Below are 21426 nucleotides of genomic sequence, written 5' to 3'. Positions count from 1 at the left end.
CTCTTGAGATTCTTTTATAATGGACACATATTTGGAACAGAAAAAAGCTGGAAACTTTCACAAAGGTTTGATCCAATGGCTCTTTAAACATGAATCTAACCATTGTGAAGTTTGGCATCTACTTTGTGCCCCCAGCAGTGCCAACCCGTGTAAGGTATGCAGGTAACAGACAGATGATTGTACTGGGAGTGGTGAAAGTCCTGCCTTAACAAATGTTCTCTGTTTTCTCTGCCTCTGTCATACTATAAAAATGTTTTCTTCTCTGTGATTATTTTAAAGATACCTTTATTCCAGGTAGTATTTTATCCCCTGGGAGATAGATCTTCTTATCTAACCACACATTAGAAAGAGCAGCTGATCTTCAGCCTGGGTGAAACAGCAAGACCCCATCTCTCACTCTCTCTCTCTCTCTATATATATATATGTGTGTGTGTGTGTATATATATATGTATATATATATATATATATAAAAGATTAGGAAGGCATGGTGGTGCGCACCTGTAGTCCCAGCTACTCAGGAGGCTGAGGCGAGAGGATCGCTTGGGTCCAGGAGTTCGACGCTTCAGCAAGCTATGAGCGTGCCACTGCACTCCAGTCTGGGTGACAGAGACAGATCCTGCCTCTAAAAAAAAAAGGAGGAGAAGAAAGAGCAGCCTATCCTATCTTCACATGGCAGGAAACAAGGTCATGAGCAGTGTTCACACAGGACTGTTTTATTTTGACATAATGGAAGTGGCATGGGAAAATGTGAAAAGAAAGGTCACCCTGAATAGCTCTAGGGAAGAAAAAGAATGTTGGGCATTTCAACAAACAGCATTACAGAAAAGAAGAAGCAGATGCCAAAGAGGGGAACTGAAGAAACGTCAGTGATAAAATCACCGTTGCTGCAAATTAGTATTTGCCCAACCTGACTAGGGAAGTTCCAGTGAGCAGTGGAAGAGCTTGGCGTGGAGCCTGGGAAAGTTTGATCAGCCATCTAGATGGGCAGACGTAGGGTGACCAGTTCATCCAGGTTTGCATGCAGCACTAATTCAGTTTTTATTTTATTTTTACATTTATTATCTTTTTAATTTATTTGTTAACTGAGGGAATAAAGGAAGAAAACATAGATTATAGAGAGGAAAATCAAACCTATTAAAACCGATAATTTTCGAATACTAAAAATGTACATCATCTCATACATCATCATTTTTTTCGTGTGTTAGGAACATTCAATATCCTCCTTCTAGCTATTTGAGACTAATTAATGTATCACTATTAACTATAGTCATCCTATAGTGCTACAGGATGCTGGAATTAATTTCCTCCCTCTAATTGTAGTCTTGTTTATGTATCTGTTAACAAATCTTTCCCTCTCCCTTCCTTCTCCCTGCCTTTTCTAGTCTCCGATATCCTCTGTTCTACTTTTTACTTCGATGAGATCAACTTTTTCTAGCTTCTGCATATGAATGAGAATATGTGGGGTTTAACTTGCTGTTCCTGGCTAATTTCACTTAATATTAATGTCCTCCAGTCCCATCTATGTTGCCGTGAATCACAGGATTTTATTCTTTTTTTAAGGAAGGCCTATTTTTAATGTTTTTTTAGAGACCGAGTCTTATGTTGCCCAGGCTGGTCTCAAACTTCCGACCTCAAGAGATCCTCCCACCTCAGCCTCCCATGGAGCTGGGATGACAGGCACACACCACTGCTTTGGCTAATTCTTTTTTATAGCTGGTAAGTATTTCATGGTGTACATATGCCACATTTTCTTTGTCCATTCATCTAATCACCTAGGTTGAGTCTGTATCTTGGCTATTGAGAATAGTGCTGCAATAAACATGGGAGTACAGATTCTCTTTTATTACTGGTTTCTTTTCCTTTAGGTAAATTCCCAGTGGTTGGGTTGTTGAATCATATGGTAGTTCTACTTGTTTTCCATATGGTTATATTATTTCCTGGTGTTGACACCAAATATTCCACATTTCAGAAATATCCTCAGTCCTAGGCTCACTGGGGTGGTTCATCACTCTAGCTCATACCCCCCAGATACTGAGAATACCATCATCTTATTCTAACCTGCATAAGGTTATCATTACTATGGGTTAGGTCATATAGTGTGTACATTAAGGTTCTTTGGAGAAACAGAACCAAAAGGAAAGCTATAGATATATAAGCACATATTTTTTATGGGAATTGACTTATATGATTATGAAGGCAGAAGGTTTCATGATTTGCTGTCCCTACTCTGGAGAACTAGGGAAGCTGGTGGTGTATTTTAGCCTGAGTCTTAAGGCCCGAGAACCAAGGAAGCTGATGGTGCAACTTAGCAATCTGGGGCTAAAGACCTGAAACCAGAGGTGGCCACTGGTGTCAATCCTAGAGACCAAAGGCCCAAGAATCCAAATCTCTCATGTCTGACGGCAGGAAAGGATGGATGTCCCAGCTTAAGAAAAGAAAAGGAATTCACCCTTCTGCCATTTTTGTTCTATCCAGGCACTCAACAGATTAAACAATGTGCACCCACATTGGTGAGGACCATCTGCTTTACCCAGTCTACTGACTCAAGTGTTGCTCTCTTCCAAAACCACCCTCACAGATGCACCCAGAAATAGTGCTTTACAAGCTATCTGGGTGTCCCATAGATCGGTTGGGTCGACACATAAAGTTAGCCATCACAGTGTGGTTCAAATTCCTATCTTTTATTTCTTCCTGCATTTCCCTGAGTGTCTGGACCATCCTCATAAGAGGTTATACTGTCTTTTGTCTTTCAGTAGCTTCAGCCTTTCCTTCCTGACCCTCCCATCTCCTTGTCATTGTTTTCATTTTTAATTTTAGAAACTGATTCATTCTAGGAACATCACTTCCTAAAGTTGTTGTTTGGCACTATGTGAGAAGATTCTCTGAGGGCTGTAATAGGGGTTGTGAAGCTGAGAGATTTCAGACGTGTCATTCTCACCAGAATTCAACAGTGGCTATCTATTTCCACATGGAGATAACTGCAAAGTGTGGTAGTGACTTCAGGAATGTCGGGCCGTTGGTCCTATGAGATAAGCACTTACTGATTTTTTCACGGAAGGCCTGGCATATTCCAAAAGGCACCACACATATAAAATACATGCGTGCCCTGGTCCTGACCAGCCTTTGTTTGGTCTATAGTTTATGAAAATATATTAAACCATGGTTATGTTATACATCCTATATAATGGTGATGATCTGTGGCAATACCACAAAGTCATTTATGAAATTCATAATGATTTATGTAATCCATAAATTATGCTATAAAATCCATAAATATTTGAGAGTATTGTCAAAAAGTTTTAGAACCAGATAAAATAATTCACCAAGAAAGCCATCTAAGTGAGGCTGGATTCAGTGACTCACACCTGTAATACCCAGCACTTTGGGAGGCCAAGGTGAGAGGATCACTTGAGGCCAGGGGCCAGGGGTTTGATGCTAGCCTGGGTAACATAGCAAAACCCTGTCTCAAAAAAGAAAGAAGAAAAGAAAAATCTCATCTAGGTAAAATCAAGCACATTGTATTGACTGAAGATATTTGTATCAAAGTTTCATCCCATGATAATTCTTTGTTACAGAATCATCAAGTACTAATGTCCTTAGCAAGGAAAACAATGAGAACGTGCATAAATTAGGATTTTTTTCATAAGTCAACTTTTCATTAACCTTATTAACAGTGGAGAGAAGATGCATTGTTTTGTTTTGTTATAAGCTGAATCATAGTTAAAACAAAAGTTGTCAAAATGTGGTACAAAACACATTTAGTTAAAAATGCATGCAGTGTTTAGAAACACATTTACTACTGAAAGTAGATAATCAAAACATAAAAAAATTAATATGAAGATATTAGATTAGAAACATCTAATGCCAGAAGGTTCTGATGTATCAAAATATTATTGGGGTTTCTTAGCAGATCACTGTTTTATTCAAACATTGGAATAGTAAGAATCTTAATAACTAAAAGTTTCTGCTCTCTGTACCAAGTTTTTGAGATAACAGCTCATTTAAATCATCCAGCAATCATATGAGGTAGATACTACTATAATTCCCTCACATTCACATCTAGAAATGTGGGTGGTACATATAAGGGTATATATTATGTGACTGGCATACAAAAACACATCTAATAATTAACTAATGATAACATTTTATGATTAATGGTATTATTACTCTCTCAGTGACTTTCCAAAATGAGACAGAACCCTGCTCTCATTTTTAGCCAGATACACTAATTTTCTGCTTTATTTTGTATTCTGTAATATATGAATTTCTGAATGCTGGAGGAAATTTATCTTAATAAAGCTCATTAGAAACCTGAATGTGTTGAGAAATCAATTTAAATCTTCCTGTGCTAATACAGATACTTCGAAATTTTTAGGGACCCCAAGGAAACAAAATAATCTGTTCATGATCTTTACACACTTTTTATAGAGTGACCACAATCAGAATCCAGCAGAGACTGGGGAAAAGTCCATTTCTATTCATGCTCTCCTGCTAGAAATGTCTTTCCTGGTAAAGTTCATGAAAAAGTAGATGCTGAGTTGCCTGAATATCTCTGTAAGTATATCATCTAGGAGGTTTACATAAAGACGAGATACACAGCTCTAAAGAGAGCTTAAGAGTAGACGTAGTGGAGAAACTGGTTAAGGTCAGAGAGTGTTGGCAGAGAGAATGTTTCCTCTTGTGGCTTGGAAAGTAGAGCAAGTATTTTGAAACCAGAATTGTGACAAATATTTCACAGCATGGAATAGGTTTCTCTTTAGGAAAAAGAGCTGATGTAAATGTTTACCGGCTATTTTTTTCCAAACATGTTTTTACTGTCATGAAAACTTGAATTTCCAAATTTGAATTTCTGCACATACCAATGAGGGCTAAAGTGTACCTTATTCATCATGGCCTGTTAGAAACTGCCGCCTCTAGTTATATTACCTTCCCTGGGGCAAAATCCACTGCTCACCTGCCTCTCTTCTTCCTTGTTCTTTCTGCCAACCTGTTTTTCCTCATTTCTTTTCTTCCTTCTCTCCTTTTTTTCCATCTCTTTGAACCTCATCCTTTCCCCAGTAACAAGCCAATTCCCCCATCTCATGTTCCCAGACCATTCCAGCCCACAGTAATTTCTCCTTTTCCTGACTCATCATATTACCTAATGTCTTTGCCAAAGACTTTAGCTCATGGATTTTCTAGCTCATAATGTTGTTGAATTGTATTTTGTGTATAAGTCCAGTTCTCTCAACTAGATCCTAAAAGTCTGAGACCCAGGAAGAGAGCATATGTCACTTTTACACTTCCAACAGGACATATATTCCAATAGTGTTCAATAAATACATGCTATTTTGAATTATATTCATTTCCCCCTCCCCAGTTTTCCCAGGCAAGTGTATTTCTTTCGTTATTTTTGCCCAGCCATGCTAATTTTTATCCGTAATATCTGTGACAGGCTAAGGGGAAAAAGAGACAGCCATCACAAACAGGTCATTCATTTGTGGAAGGCAAAGTGTTAAGAAATAGTATTAACTCTACTAAAGAATAAGACATTAAGTAATAAACCAAATTTAGTCTGAAAATTTATTCAATGTTGACACAAGAAAAGTGAGGACAGTTATATTTCAACAAATGTTGACAAATTGGATGGTAATAGAAATTAGTTAGCAGATCCCATATACTAACTAGAGAAGCTAGTTGACAGTCAATATAAATTTCAACCCTAAAGAGTAGACACTTGAGGCTCATGCCTATAATCCCAGCAATTTGGGAGGGTAACGTCGGGGGAACACCCAGGAGTTCGAGACCAGCCCGGGCAACCTGGCAAAATCTCGTCTCTACAAAACATGAAAAATTAGCCTGGCATGATGGTACACACCTGTAGTCCAAGCTACTTGGGAGGCTGAGACGGGAGAATCGCTTGAGCCCAGGGAGGTCGAGGCTGTAGTGAGCTGTGATGGTGTCACTACACTCCAGCCTGGGCAACAGAGTAAGACCCTGTCTCAAAAAAAAAAAAAAAAAAAAAAAAAGAAAAGAAAAAAGAAAAGAGAAAGAAACCAGTGAAACAGTGGAGCCACTTGAAATATGGCTATGTCAAAAAAGTCAATTTATTAAAAATACCTTCCTTAATTAGGTTATTGCTCATGTTTGAAATAAAGAATTCATAAATGATTGTTAGACATTGTGTGCTGACATTAGACATGTTGAGTATGAGCTGTAGGATTTCTACATTTATTGTCCAATAATACTTTTTAATAACAATAAAACTTTACCATAGGAGAGTAAGGTCCCACAGAGAGTGATAAACACCAAAGGACAAATAATCAGCAGGCTTTAGGGGATCCCACTGAGTGAGTGCAAGATCTTAGTAGAAAACAGGTATTTGATAAATAGTTGAAACACGAAGACATGCTTGTTCAGACGTTCATTCCCCAGTGTCATGAAAAGAGCATAAGCCAAGAAGTAGAAGATCTGTAATTCAAATTCATTTCTCCACTTTCTGGCTGTAAGAACTTGGACGAGATACCTAATGCATTTGAATATTCATTTCCTCATCTGCAAAATAGATGCAACAATTTTTCAATGGCTTTTTGAAAGCAAATGAGAAAAAGCTGTAAGTGCTTGGCAAAGAAAAATTGCAGGTGCTTTTTGAATGATGCCATTCATACCTCAGTTTCCCCATATTACACAGGATAGGAATGACATGGCCATATAGAAAAAGAATCACTGAAATTTACAATGTGAGAACCAGAGACCCAAAGATATGACTTCAGGGGTAAGAATCAAGCGATGAACTAATCTGAAAACCTGTGCTTCTCTTTGGGTGTCTGACTTCGAGACAACTAACATCAGGACTTTCCTCTATTAAAAAAAAAAGACACAATTAATACATATTTATTATAACAAAGGCCCATGATGAGGCAGGCTGAGGGCCACTCATAGCCTAGGTGTACTCACCTGTGGGAGTGCATGGTGAAAAACAGTGGTGGGACAGAATCATCACCAGACCAGGATTTCTAGCTATATAGCAACTGGCCGGTGCAACTCTGAAGTCGAGGCTTGTCCTAAAGTGGTGCAAGAGAAGAGGCTAGAACCCTGAGAGATGATATCTCACCACCATTTACCTATTCTGTAGCACTTAAGAGGACCAGGCACTGTGCTTTACATGCATTATCTCATGTAATCCTCCCAGGAACCCTATGAAGTAGGTATTGCTAGCATCTTCCATTTACAGATGAGTAAACTGAGGCACAGAGAGGTTATGTAATTTATCCTAAGCCACATGCCTAGAAACGTTCCAATAAGAGTAGAGTCCAGGCCATCTGAATTCAAAGCCTGCTCTCTTAACCCTTCTGAAAGCAAATCATATTCAATACATTTACAAGAACATCAAGGGAGGTACCTCAAGGATCTGGGCCTGGGAGATGGATGTGTGAAGGGGAAGGCAGTTTGTTCAGACAGCCCTGTGTGATTTCGTCCATCTGGTATGCTGCCTAAATGGCATGGAACCTGCTCCCTGACGGATGCTGGGTGAGGACGTCTGGCGATAAGAATGGCTGTACGTGCTGTGTGTCCCAGTGACAAGGTTGGTTGCCTATGTCCAGGACCGGGGTCTGCTCTCCCAACTTGACCCAGATAAGTGCCAGACACAGGAGCACAGGTGCAAGATCAACTGATCTGTTTCTTGGGTGGAATTTTCCTGCTTAAAAAAAAAATAAAAAGATGCAGGAAAACAACAGTTTCCTATGACCTCACTCTGCTTAAAATTCCTGGATACGTCTCTTATTTCCTCTCTGCTTCCAGATTTTTTTCTTACTTTATTTTAGACTAAATTCAGTTTCTTTAAAAGGAAGCAGGAATCAACTTCATAAATAAGGAGTGTTGATTTTTTTTTTTGCCTGAACGATTTGAATGACAAAGCTAAAGCACCCTTTTCGGTTGATCTCTACTAACTGCCTGAGTTTTTGCCCAGATGGTCAACTTTGCTCCACAAGGTGCTTCATGGACTTTCTGCATTAGAATCAATGGATGCATTAATTAAATTCATGCCAGGCATGGTGGTTCATGCCTGTAATCTCAACAGTTTTGGAGCCAGGAGGTTGAGACCAGCCTAGGCAACAAAGGGAGACCCTGTCTCTACTAAACATTTTTTTAAAAAAGTCAGGGTGTGCTGACATGCACCTCTAGTCCCAGATACTCAAGAGGCTGAAATGGGAGAATAATTTGAGTCCAGGAGTTTGAGGCTGCCGTGAGCTATGATCATACCACTGCACTCCACCTTGGGCAACAAAGCCAGGCCCCATCTGTAAAAAAAAATTATAATCATTCATTCATCAAAACTGTTTACCGAGCACCTATTATATTAAATGTTGATTTGTGGGGCCTTTCCCCACACCTTCTGAAACAATGTCTCTGGCAGTGGATGTCTTAGTATGTTTTGTGCTGCTATAACAGACCACTTGAGACTGTGTAATTTATAAGGAACAGAAATTTATTTCTCACAGTTCTGGAGTCTGGGAAGTCAAAGATCAAGGGCCCCAGCAGGTCTTGTCTGGGGAAGGCTGATCTCTGCTTCCAAGATGGCGTTTCGATGCTGTATCCTCCAGAGAGGAGGAACACTGTGTTCCCACATGGAAAAAGAGCTGTAAATAGCAAACTCACTCTCGCAACCCCGTTAGATAGGGCCTTAACCTGTGCATGAGGGAGGAGTCCTCATGACCTAATCACATCCCAGAAGCCCTACTTTCTAATATCATTACCTTGATGATATTTAGAAGAGGACGCCACACTCAAACCATAGCAGTGGGCCTAGGAATCTTCATTTTTAGCAAATTCCCAGATAATTTTTATGTACTCAAAAGTTTGCAGACCACTGACCTGTATTATGAACTCTTCAAATACAGAGCATGGGATTTTTTGGAACTTCGTAGCCCATAACAAAGTGCCTTACATCATGGTGTTGATGTGGAGTTGGTTAATGATTTAATGAAGAAAGGAATTTCCCAACTTACTGTTCAGAGTGACTTAGGAAGAGCAAACCCATCACTTACTGTCTTTCATCTTTTCATACTTTTTAATTGTTTGGTCTTGAGCCTAGCTGCTCAGACACCTGTAAGTTAAGGATCTACTTATTTCAGACATTGGCTGTGGATGTTCTAACTGGAAAGTAAAGTAAAAGAGAGCTATTGCTGTCATCTTCTCAGCACCCATGCACTCTTCTTTTAGGAGTGGCACCTTGATTTCCCTTAGAGGACTGACTTCTGCTTACGGAAGGCCAGCTTGGTGGACTTATCAGTGAAAGGGTGAGTGTGGTAGGTAGCACAGTCCCCAAAGGATGTCCATGCCCTGATCCCTGGACCCTGTGAATATGTTACATTGTATGGCAAAAAGGGCTTTGCAGATGTAATTACAAACCTTAAGACAGGGAGATTAGGACGGTTGTGGTGGCTCACACCTGTAATCCCAGTACTTTGGGAGGCTGAGGTGGGTGGATCACTTGAGATCAGGAGTTTCAGACTGGCCTGGGCAACATGGTAAAACCCTGTCCTTACTAAAAATACATAAATTAGCTGGGCGTGGTGGCAGATGCCTGTACTTGCAGCTATTTGGGAGGCTGAGGCAGGAGAATTGCTTGAACCTGGGAGGCAAAGGTTGCACTAAGTTGAGATTGCACCACTGTACACCAGTGACAGAGTGAGGCTGTTTCAAATAAAAACAAAAACAAAAAACAAAATACAAAGATAGGGAGATTATTCTGGATAACTTAGTGGGTGCAACATAATGATATGAGCCCTTAAAAGTAGAGAACATTGTCTTGCTGGAGTCAGAGTGGTACAGCAGAAGGAAAAGTCAGAGAGACCCAATGTATGAGAGGGATTCATTCACCAGTGCTGGAGAGGATTACAGGTAATGAGTGAGAAAGGATGTTGGCAGTCTCTAGGAGCAAAACCTGGTTCTTGGCTGACAACCAGCAAGGCAGTGGGAACTTCAGTCCTAGAATCACAAGAAACTGGATTTGGCCAACAACCTGAATGATGTTGGAAGAACATTCTTCTCCAGAGACTCCAGTACAGAGCCCAGCCCTACTGGCAACTTGATTTTGGCCATATGAGCCCCTAACAGAGGACCCAGTTGAGTTCATTCAGCCTTTAACCCACAGAAGTTTTGAAGTAGTAAATTTGGGCTGTTTTATGCCATTAAGTTAGTCACAGTTTGTCACAGCAGCAACAGAATACTAATACAGTCAAGAGCTGGCCAGTCAGATGTTCTTTTCCAGGAACTGGAATATTGAGCTATGTGATACAGGGAACAAGACATTTTGAAGATGGTCCATTCCAATAGTAGCATCTTGAAGACATGGTATCCACATGCTCTGGTCCCTCTTCTTTCAGAAGCCTGGTCATTCACCTTTCTCTGAGTTACCTCTCAACTTTTTTGTCATTATTGTTTTAGCTCACTAGAGTCAGATTGCCTTCCCTATGACAAATAACCCTACATGGTACAAAGGTAGATAAGTAGTGGAGCTCAGAGCTGCCGTGATGCTCTGGGAGATGTGGTGCAGACACCTCCCATGTTTACACATACTTCTCAAGAAGCTAAGCAAGATTGTGACCTGCCAGCTCAGTTGTAACTTCACTAGACAAGTGACATTGTCTAAAGGTCTTTAGGGCCAGGCTGAGATTCAGCCATGCACATTCCTCCTAATTTAACTGTAGCTGGGTTGCCTATTCAGTTAGAGGAGAACTTATTAAAGAATAGTCTCTAAGGAGAAAGAGGAACTGTTCCCTCAATGCATTGATTTTTACATGTGATAGCAAACATGTTTTTATGTGTGTCTAGGAATATATTGGGGGTTATAAGTTTTTTTTAAATTAGGATATTCTCAAAATCTGCTTTGCTTCTTGGTCCAAAAGTCAAAGAATGTCAAGATTGAGTAGACATTAAACAATAATGAGTTTAATCTCTCATCAAGTACTTAAATTCTGCCCTCTGTATTCATCATAACAGGGTGACTGCTTTAACAAAAACTTCACAATTTTATTGGCTTCACCTCAATGAAGTTTGTTTGTCACTCATGTCTTATTTCATTGCAGATTAGCAGGAAGAGGCTGTGCCTTTCAGGGATTCAAGTTCCTTCCATCTTGTGGCTCTCCCTTCTTCTAGATAATCAAGATATTCCCCTTTCAGCCAGCAGATGGGGCAAGGGGGTGAGGCTCACACAAAGGGTTGGTAGGGCGGAAGGGGCAGTTAAAGGGCAGCCTGGATTTGGCAGGTAGCATTGTCACTCACATTTTATCAGCCAAAACTCAGTCACCAGCCCATACCTAACAGCAAGGAGACCAGCACGTGCAGGCCAAGTGTACAACCAGGAAAAAGAGGAGAACATAGATAGTGGAGAAAACTAGCTATCTCTTTTTAGCCTTCCAAGTCGTTACATGACCTCCCCTAACATTTTTCTAGTGACAGGGAATTCACTACTTTTTTGAGTAAGATAATATATTTCACCTTTAAACATCCTGGGCAGTTAGAGAGTTTTTCTTTTGTTGAGTTGAAATATATTTTGCTGCATTGTCAAGATATCCTAATACTTAAGACATGGGCTCTAGAGCCAGACTGCTTGAGTTTGTATCCAAACTCTGTCAACTTGGGACAATTGTTTCTCAGAGTCTGTTTCCTCATAAATCAATGCATGTATTGCATGGCTTGTACCTGACATGTAATACCTTCTTAACAAACATTAGTGGTTAATGTACCATATATTGGTGCTTGTTTTAACTGTTGTATTCATAGAGATACATCCTTGTCCTTGGATATTTAAAGGTATCTCTGCTCTTATTCTAAGTATCTTCCAGAATCTTCAGCTGTTCCTCAAGTGATCTCATTTAGCGTCCCTTTCCAATTCTGGTCACTATTCTCAGACTAAGGTCCAGTATGTCTATAGCCCTTTGAAAAATGTGGTATTCTTACCAGATTACAAGATTCTTCTTCTTTGTTTATTTATTTTTTGAGATGGAGTCCTGCTCTCTCACCCAGGCTGGAGTGCAGTGGCACGATCTCAGCTCACTGCAAGCTCCGCCTCCTGGGATCACACCATTCTCCTGCCTCAGGCTCCCAAGTAGCTGGGACTACAGGTGCCCGCCATCATGCCCGGCTAATTTTCTGTATTTTTAGTAGAGATGGGGTTTCACCATGTTAGCCAGGATGGTCTTCATCTCCTGACCTCATGATCCACCTGCCTCGGCCTCCCAAAGTGCTGGGATTACAGGCGTAAGCCAACGCGCCCGGCCTACAAGATTCTGATATGCTCTGACCAGGGCAGAAAGCAGGAGAATTACAACATCCTTATTTTCAGCAGCTGCACATCTGTCTATGCAGCCTAAGATCACATTAGCTTTTTTCACTCACCGCTTCACCCAGTTAATATACATTGATCTTACTCTCTACAAAAATTTTTAAAATTTTATATAAATGTAATAGTTAAGCCAAATTTCTTGCACTGCTATAAGGTTTCATATTTCAAGAGAAGATTGTTATACTTATGCCTATATACTTTTAGTGTATTCTATTTGATCTTGTATTTTCAATCTAAATGGAAGTTACTACATTCTCGAAGCCCTCCCACTACTTAACGGTGGCTAATACAGTTTCTTAGAACACAAGGAGAGTAATCAAGACTCATTTGTTAGTGTAAATATCTTTTCCCTGGCATTATAAATGACTAATGTCAGGGAAATTTACTAAGCTGATGTTTAGGGTTTTTTTTTTTTTTTTTTTCTATTTTTGAAGTTATTAAAAAAACACAAAAACCACACATACACCAGCACTTATTCTTGGGGTGAAGACTAGCACAACTGTTTCATTGTGAATTCCTTTAGCCTTTTCTCCTTTTGGACGGGGAGTTTCACTGTGCGTGATGCCACATTATGTGGGGCTGAGAAGGACAAGACAGGAGACCAAAGATAAGGCAAAAGAAGTGAGTGGATACCACAGATAATACGTCAGGCAGGTTTAAAATTCTTATTGAAGAAAACTAACCTAGCAGTGGCTGAACTAGGTGGCCCTGGAGGCTCCTTACAAACCTATGATTCTCATAGTCTATCTCATAAATAAGCAGATTCCAGCCCCAGAAGCCTCAATGTACCAACCTAGGAAATGGTAGCATTCTTTTTTGAAATACTCGTTCTAAGTACTCTCTCTTCAGATCAAGAATGATGCTCTTTCTTCTTAATAGCTACTCCGTCATCACTACTCCCCCAGTCACTATCTTTGTGACTACGAAAGCCTGACTCTAAAGCCTAATCCTTAAGCTCCCTGGTCTTATTTACAAAGTCAGTCTTTGGTATGATTTGTTTGAGACAGATGCATGGGCCTTTTATGTAGTAATAGCAACAATGATAGTAGCAATACTAACAGTTAATATTAATTGAGCACATACTACATGTCAGGAACATACTGTGGCATAGGTACTATATTACTAACTACCACATGTTACTGAAGAGTAAACTGAGGCACAGAACATTACATAGTGCCAGAGGCAGATAAATAGGCACTCCTAACTATAGAATATGAATTGCCATTCACACATAGGCATAGTTCCTGCCATTTACCACCCTCAGGCTGCCGACTTAGCTACCAAACTGCCAAAGGTTTACACAGATGTAAATCTCTGGCTACATGAATCCCATAACTTTTTGTGCCTACTTTTCACTAATTCACCTGACTTTGACATATCATGCTTCCATAAATGTCTTTTAACTCAGTGGTTAATAAGAAGCTAAAATGGTATTTTGATATAATTACAAAGTAATCAGCATAAAGTTTTGGGCAACAATTGAATTAATGGCATCTCAAAGAACAAAAGGACAGAACATTTTGCATTTTAACATGGCGCATTCAAAAAATGCTTACAGGATCAAGACCATTAATCCCTTTAGTTCACTTGGACTGAGGGTGGGGAAATCCCAAGAAACAGCAATTCAATCACCTTCTTGAACAGCCCACATGCTCAGATGATTTCTGAGAAATGAACTTAACTTTTAGAGGTTTCATGATCAGCTGCTGGATGACATCCGGCACCAACCTAACCACTAATCTCAGATCTCATAGCAACACAGATCTCCTGGAACTGAAAACAGTCCTGCCTCAAGCTCTTTTCACTTCTTATCACTTCAGCAAGAGCATGTGAAGGAAAGGTGTCTGTCAGCCAACAGCTGCTAATTTTCAGAGAAATGAATAGATGTGTGGCTGCTTCCATTTAATCAGTCACCATCTATCTCAGCAGTATTAATGCTTCCATTTGACCAGCCACCTCTATCTACACATATTTCTTTTTTATCTGAGAGTCTACTGGACTCTTTCAAATTCATCTGGACATGTGATATTTTTACAGGACTCAACATTGAACAAAATCGTCTGTAATCCCAACCTTTCACCACTTTATTTTATTTCTCAACATTTCCCTTTAATAGAAACACATTGGAAGCTAATCCCCAAGACTTTGAGCGAAGTCACACAAGAAAGTCTGACTTTGCTGGAAGATCTTTAACCTGCCTCAAGCCTTGGATGTCATCTGATCACTGCTCCTGATCTCTTTATCCTTGGACTGCAGTTACAGACTCGGCTGCTATACAGTGAATTACTCTTGAATAAGGGCATTGTTCCACTGTGATAACCTTGCTTCTATCCATGACAGCTAGGGGACCTGCAGCCTGAGAGTACTTTGCTTGATAGCAGATGTAATGTAGTTTTGACGAAAATTCTATTGAAGAAAACTCTCTGAGCTTGCTCCCAAACAATTTATGTCAGCAGAAGAAATAAATAAAGAAACCATAATAGAGTATATTGTTCGAATTTGTTGCAGCGGGGTATATTGTTTTATGATGAAAAAACAAGTAACAATTTTTAGTTGTACACTTCTAGGTCACCTAAATGGTTGGTTCCGGCACAAAATTTCACATAAGAAAATGTGAAAACTCCTTCTCTAACTTCTGCCAAGCCTCTCCTGTGTGGTTAACTGCTGCTTTCATGTCCCCTGTCATTGAGAGGACTTTGGTAGTCATCTTTCATCACTGTAATTCCCATATGTACTTGCCTTAAGTTAAAAACAACCAAGGATGCATTCTCCTTTGCTTTGTCAGAGGTGATGCCCGGAGTTCATAAACTGAATTTAAATTATACCAAAAGAGATCTTCAAACTGTGAAGAAAGCCTAGCATACGAAAGTTTGCTCATAAAGACCAAGTAAAGCTACTGTATTGCAGAGGAACCAACAGTTTAGTAGAATCCAATTCAATTTGCAAGTGATCATTGATTATTTTCTGGGTTTATTATATCATTAATGTCTATAAAAAAGTCATGTATTTCAGTTGAAAGGAATCAATTCTACCTTTAAGTCAAATTTGAAGAAGAGGAAGGGGAAAAAAAGAAGAGGAAGAGAAGGAGGAAAAAGAAGAAAAACAAGAAGAACATGAAGAAGAAGGAGGGGGAGAGGTGAGGAGAAGAAAAAGAGGTAGTGGAAAAATAAGGAGAAGAAGAGAAGGGAGAGGGATAACAATGATACCATCTGTTAAGAAATCAAAAAGTGGATCTGTTAGTCCTCCCTCCACCTCAGGCACCCAATCTCAGGTGTTGCTAGACAGAGGAATATAGGACAGCAAGACCCTTCTCATTTCCCATCGCAGTAATACACCCAAGTGCCATCTCTCCCTGAAGTGCTAGAAGGGGGCTAACATTCACTGGACTCCTCTTACTGTCATTTACTTTCTTTGGTACTTTACATGGCTTAGATGTATAGTTCCATGTAATTCTCAAACAAAAATATAAGGTAGACAATGCTATTTTCATATTTATAGATTAAGTTCAAGAGGTTGAGAAATTTGCCCTAGGTAACACAGCTAACAAGAGAGGATCTGACATTTAAATCTGCATGTCTGGATTGCCAAACTTAGACTTGTTCCATCATCTCACATGCACTTCACCTTCTCTGCTCTGTCAGCAGATTGATCTGGTATCTCTTTTGCAACCTGGTAAGCCTGTCTGTCAGCACAGCTTACCCAAAAATGGTCTCCTAATACCAATCTTTGTTCCCATACATTGTTAGTGAGTCCCAGCCCAAGCAAGGGCAATTTGCTTTTGCAGGTTACTTTCCCAATGTGGCTATACATTTGTGTTTCTTACTACTGAACGTAAGACAGTCCGTTGCTCGGGCATAAACACCAACCTGAGAGAACTGGGTACATTGATAGTTACCACACAGATGAAAACCTTTGATGAAAGGGCAAACACTGGGAAACACGTGGAAAATTGGCTTCATGTGGTTTGATTACACTGGCTTAAAATATCCCTTTTTCTGATCAGATCAGAAATTGATGTATGTGTTGCTATTCTGAGCTATGAGCCACCACCACCACCACCACCACCACCACCATCACCACTGCCACCACCACCACCACCACCACTACCACCGCCATCACCACCGCCACCACCACCGCCACCACCACTGCCACCGCCATCACCACCGCCACCACCACCACCACCACCACCACCATCACCACCGCCACCGCCACCACCACCACCACCACTACCACCACCATCACCACCGCCGCCACCACCACCACCACTACCACCACCATCACCACCGCCGCCACCACCACCACCACTACCACCACCATCACCACCGCCGCCACCACCACCACCACCACCACCACCACCATCACCACCCCCACCACCACCACACCACCACCACACACCACCATCACCACCGCCGCCCCACCACCACCACCACCACTACACCACCACCACCATCACCCCGCCACCACCACCACCACCACCACCACTACCACCACCATCACCACCGCCACCACCACCACACCACTACCACCACCATCACCACCGCCGCCACCACCCCACCACCACTACCACCACCATCACCACCGCCGCCACCACCACCACCACTACCACCACCATCACACCACCGCCACCACCACCACCACTACCACCACCATCACCACCGCCGCCACCACCACCACACCACTACACCAACATCAACCACCCCCACCACCACCACCACCACCACCACTACCACCACCATCACCACCGCCACCACCACCACCACCACTACCATGAAGACTGAAGGAGCAATACTCCATGTAGGGTCCAGCAGCTGTTGCGTGGTGGAGCTGATAATTGAAATCATATCTCCCTGGGCTGTTTTCACTACACTGCACAATCTCCTAATGAGCAGGGCTCTGTTTTTGGCCTGAGGAATGAGTGACAAGATGTACTCTGTGTGTGTGTGTGTCCTGTATTCAAGAGGCTTAAAATCTAGTTAGGAGACAAATTTAAAAGGTCAGTAGTAGCAACCAATGCTTGCAAAAATGCTAAGCCCAACAAACGTACAGAAGTCCAAAGGAGCCACTGATTACAAAGATTCCAAGTGGTGGAGGGGTTCTCATGAAGGACAAAGACTTGGGTGGGCTTAGAAAAGAAAGCTGAGGACTTACAGATGTGGAGAAGAGGCCAACAGCTGTCCCAGAAGGCAGATCACCTTGAGCTAAGAATACACATGCTGTTTTTAGGAAACAAAGTGAGTGGCTGTGGCTGCTGTTATTTCAGAGGTGAGCATAGAGTGAGAGTTAAGAAATGCCCCTTTGGAAGGTGTGTTAGACCCTTGCTCCTCAAGGCGTGGTCTGAGCACCAGTGCTGTCACCATCACCTGAGTGCTTATTAGAAATGCAGAATCTGGTTGAGTACAGTGACTCAAGCCTGTAATCCCAGCACTTTGGAAGGCCAAGGTGAGAGGATTGCTTGAGCTCAGGAGTTCCAGACCAGCCTGGGCAACACAGTAAGACCTCTTTCTATTAAAGAAGGAAGGAAGGAAGGAAGGAAGGAAAGAAGGAAGGAAGGAAGGAAGGAAGGAAGGAAGGAAGGAAGGAAGGAAGGAAGGAAGGAAGGAAGGAAGGAAGGAAGGAAGGAAGGGGAGGGAAGGAGGGAAGGAAGGAAAGAATCTTGAGCCCTGCACCCAACCCACTGAATTTGAATGTGCATTTTTACGTGGTTTCTCATGTGATTTGGAGGCACAATGAAAGTTTGAGAACTTCCTTAAACAAGTAGGTTCACTCCTCTCATTTTTCTTCCTCTAGATACCAAAATAAGGCCGAAGAGGACTAGAATGCCTTCTTTCTGCCACTCTGTCCTCTTTTTCCCTTCTCTCTTGGCTCTTTGTGTAGAGGCCTACGTGGCTCTTGGTAAACTCAGGGCCTTTCGTGGTGCTCCCTTTCTTCTGCTTTGCTTAAAACCCAACATCCTCTTTCTGAAACTTCTGTGTGTCATGTTTCTTCCTTTTCACTGGTACTCACTGATCTGTGAATGTCACACTTGAGAATGTGGAGAAAATGCGTTTTGTACCAAATACTACAACACAAAACAATTGAATTGCCTTCCCAGGAGGCAGTCCTAAAGAATTGGCCTATGTGTAAATGTGCCTGACCTGAGCATAAGAGACCGTTCTGTGTTACTAGCATCACCCAAATTCAGCAGTAGGCTTTGGAAGGACAGGGCTGCCCTCAATGGACCTGTTTGGCTTCAGAACACCTTGAGAAGAGAGAGGCAGTTACAAAGTTGGGGCCCTGCCTTGTGGTTCACTCCGTTTGTTCTATCTAAAATCTTAATTCCTATTTTTTTTTAAATCAGTTCTCCGACTTGGGACCACAACTACCATTTGGAAAGATTTCAGGCTCAGGAGAAGCCAGGGAAAAAGGAATGTGCACAAAAACTGAGCGCTCTTCCAGTTTCCAGATCTGACAAGTGAACAGCTTGGAAGTTGTCACCCTTATCTAAAACACACACACACACACACACACACACACACACACACACACACACACACACAAAACACAAAAAACAAAAACAAAACAAAACAAAAATAACTGAACAAACTGAAAACCAGCAATTCTTCTTAGAACTTTCAGAGAACTGAGGTCGCAGGCCAAACTGCCTCCCAGAGAACAGGGGAGTCAGACGTATGGATACAGAGAATTTCAGTTTACCAGGAGCAGAAGCCAGGAAACTGAACAGTAATTGACAAATTGCTATAAGCTGTGTGTGGACAAGTTTGAGACTTAAAAACTCCCAGGGGGCCCAATCACAGGGGCCTCCCCATACCTTCCTGAGTTGTACCTCCAGGAGTAACATCAGGTTTCCACTGTGGAACCTGAAGAAAAATCCTCTCCTCTTTTCCTTTGGGGTTGAGGGGTTGGCGTGGAGAAAGAAGGCCAGAGCTCTGTGTTGAAATTAGCCCAGAGCTCTCTGTTCTCCTTAAAAAGGATTTCCTTCAAGGGAAAGTACGAGAACCCATCCCACAGGGGTTTTACCAGGGGACTCACGGACCTGGGAAAGGGAAATACCCAACTGAGGCTCACTAAAAGACAGATCTAATCACAAGACTGTAGAATTCTTTCTTTCCCCCCATACAGTACCAACACAACAATGATGCTCCGCATAAATAACAAGGGATTACAGCTCGAAGAATCGTAAGCCTCAGTCCCTATGTCAGGAGTCTCTAGGAAAATTCAAGCACAACAGGGGAGACAAAAGCAAGGGCATGGGTAATTTTAGCCCCTGATACCACAGCTACAGCAAATGGTAAAACCACAGCCTAACTCCTAGCCAGATAAACATAAAACCTCACACTAAGTTAGCGGGGAATCTGTAATGAAGGTACTTAACCAGCTGTAGTCTCTGCTCACAATAGCAGGATGTTCTAGGTTCTCTGCTTAGAAAAGAAACAAAGAAATAAGAGAAACAACCACACGGTTTTGAGATTTAGAGAGGAGGGAACATTACCTTCCTGAAAGCTCTACCCTCTTTGAACTTGACAGGTGTCATCTAGCCACAGACAATTATTTATCCGCAGTTCTTGCTGTCTTGTAAAATACACTGCAGTTGACAGTTTAGAGATTACAGAACCCAATTGGTTTATTTGTTGCAAGCCATCAAGATTTCTATAAAGACATTATAGTTTATTGCAATAATGAGTTCAGTTAATTAATACTAAATATTTAAGGTGATAACTTTACATTGACAGATCTTACATGTTAAAGTCCCTCCAGCCTCTTTTTCCAAACTGCCTGCCAATGTGTGGGTGTCATGGGGGAGAAAACTCTGCTGAGAATTAAGGACAGCTAGCTTCCAGTTCTGATTTTGCTATACATTTGTTGTATAATCAAGGAGAAGTCACATATTCTTTCTGGAGCTCAATTTTCCCATCTGTAAAAGAAGATAATAATAGTTACCTTATTTCAACCCCAAAGTCAGGATCAAATAAACTAGTAAGATGTCATATCAATGCAATTATTTTTTTTTCCAGTACTCTGTAGGCCAAAACCAATGCACAGTGATTAACGTCTGTTAAAAAAAAAAGTCTGTAAGTGTATATGTATATTATACGATGAGAGTACTGATAATCACTAAAATTAAGTATAATTCAGATGCAACTTAAAAATCAGTCCTCAGAAAGTATGAACATTGATATGGTTTAGATCAGTGTCTCCACCTAAATCTCATGTTTAATTGCAATCCTCAGTGTTGGAGGTGCAGCCTGGTGGCAGGTGATTGAATCATGGGGGTGGTCCTTAATGAATGGTTTAGCACCATCCCTTGGCTATTGTTAGTGTGATAGAGCTGTCACGAGATCTGGTTGTTTAAAAGTGTGTGGCACCCGGCCCTCTGTCTCTTCCTCCTGCTCTGGCCATGTGAAGATGTGCCTGCTTCCCCTTCACCTTCTTCCAAGGTTGTAAGTTTCCTGAGGCCTCCCCAGTCATGCTTCCTGTGCAGCCTGTGGAACCATGAGCCAATTAAACCTCTTTTCTTTATAAGTTATCCTGTCTTAGGCATTTCTTTATAACAATACAAGATGAACTAATACAAACATTTTTAATAGAAATCATGAGTTTCTCTTGAGTTTCACTGTATTTTTCTGATTTCTGCACCTTCTCTTCATGAGACTCCACATTCCATCTCCTTTGCATCTGTCTCCAGAGCCCCCACTTAGATTTTGAAGGTGTTTGGGGCAAAACAGAGTTTTGAAATTTCCAAACATCTTTGAGACACTCTAGTCAGTTTAAAATTGGCTGCATGTGGATTTTTCTCTAAAAGGAAACCAAATAAAATGTTCTTGACATGGCAAACAAACAGCCATCCTTCCTGAGGGCAATATTTTTAGGAGCTCAGTGTAAATGAATCAGAAACAGCCATGGTAGTTGCTTGTCCTTCCAAACACAAAAGAAGTTAAAAAATACATTCCTCATCCCAAATGTAAGTTGGGTTTTATTTAATTACAAACAATTGTGTAAAATGTTGGGGCCATTTGAGAATCACATCAGGCAGTCAGATTCCACATCTCCTTAAAAATCTTACCACTCACATATAACACATAATTACTGGTTTGCTG

Source organism: Rhinopithecus roxellana, chromosome 10 (assembly GCF_007565055.1).
Source record: "Rhinopithecus roxellana isolate Shanxi Qingling chromosome 10, ASM756505v1, whole genome shotgun sequence".
Lineage (NCBI taxonomy): Eukaryota > Metazoa > Chordata > Mammalia > Primates > Cercopithecidae > Rhinopithecus > Rhinopithecus roxellana.
This window is presented reverse-complemented; position numbering follows the sequence as displayed.